Source organism: Sinocyclocheilus rhinocerous, unplaced genomic scaffold (assembly GCF_001515625.1).
Source record: "Sinocyclocheilus rhinocerous isolate Xijiao unplaced genomic scaffold, SAMN03320098_v1.1 scaffold1049, whole genome shotgun sequence".
Classification (NCBI taxonomy): Eukaryota; Metazoa; Chordata; class Actinopteri; order Cypriniformes; family Cyprinidae; genus Sinocyclocheilus; species Sinocyclocheilus rhinocerous.
The window spans coordinates 1,254,050-1,255,470 of record NW_015652136.1 but is presented as its reverse complement, the minus strand read 5'-3'; the positions used below and the strand labels follow the sequence as shown (position 1 = coordinate 1,255,470).

General features: G+C 39.0%; 1 pseudogene; it reads left to right on the top strand.

Annotated features, from left to right (window-relative positions):
• Nucleotides 1–1,421, top strand: part of LOC107713558 (centrosomal protein of 120 kDa-like) — a 38,385-nt pseudogene that overhangs the window by 32,170 nt on the left and 4,794 nt on the right.

The window sequence follows — 1,421 nt, the reverse complement described above, 5'->3', positions numbered from 1 at the left end:
GATCATTTTGACCCATACAATGTATTTTTGGCTATTGCTACAAATATACCTGTGCTACTTATGACTGCTTTTGAGCTCCAGGGTCACATATGTGCTGGCTGACGGTCAGTGTGTGTGTGTGTGTGTGTGTGTTCAGCGCGAGCAGGAGAACGCTATGACACGCCTGAAGAAGCAGCAGCAGGAGCTGCAGCACATGAGGTTACGCTACCTGGCTGCTGAAGACAAGGAAGCCGTCAAGAACGAGAAACACGAGCTCCAGGACATCCGTAACGAGCTGAACAGGTAAAACCCGCCGTTTTCTGATCCAAGCTTCTGTTGCTTTCAGTCACTTATGTGAATTTAAAATAAGAGTGCTTGCTAAATGACAAACTAGGGCTGCACGATTATCCAAAATAAAAACAAAATCATGATATGGCTCATTAAATCTCAAAGGCTGTGGTTTATTGAAGTGAATATCTGCGCTGCGTGTTTTCAGAGTCAAGCGCGGCACTGTGTTGTTTTACACGTGAGCAGCTCGTGATCCAGTGTTTTCAGTGTCTCACAGCGGTTCGGTTCGGTCTTCTTGAGTTGTTTTAATGCACGTTTGGGAACGCAACATCGCCAACCATCTTCACAAACTATAATGACATGCGCTTTTAAACCGGCTGTTATCAACAAAAGTAAAGCTTTAACTAGAGGTGTGCGATATTGAAAAAAACTAATATCTTGATATTTTCTGGGATTTTATCGATAACGATAATTAGACGATATTTTGCTGTGTGTTATTGTGCTGGTATCTTAAGGACTACCGTGGAAGTTTTTGATATTCTTCATATTCTGTGTGCTGGTCAGTTCATATTGATAGAAATTAATCTTTTCCAATAAGTTTAAACTGATTTTTACCCTTTATGGGCATTTTTACCTTTATAAAGCCATTTGTTCTAAAAGTGTGCATTATCTTTTAAGTCAAATTCTAATAATAAAAAACATATGGGCTGTTACCGAGCAAATGAAAGCGCACTCTAATGTACGCGCACTAGTCTAGACTTCACGTAATGTATGCGCGCACTCTGTAGGTGTTTTTTGAATGGTTTTTGCAAAATAATCAGTCAAATCGCACATCGTTAAAACAACAATTGCGATATTATCGCAGACAATATATATCGCACACCCCTAGCTTTAACCCTCTGGTGCTCCTCCCATGGTGGTCAAAAATCATTTTTATTTCAATGAAATGAATGTACTACAGTGGGGAAAATATTTATTTGATCCCCTGCTGATTTTGTAAGTTTGCCCACTTGCAAAGAAATGAAGGGTCTGTAATTTTTATAGCAGGTTTATTTTAACGGATAGAGACAGAATACCAACCAAAAAAATCCAGAAAAAACACATTATATGAAGGTTAGAGACTGATTTGCATTTCAGTGAGTGAAATAAGTATT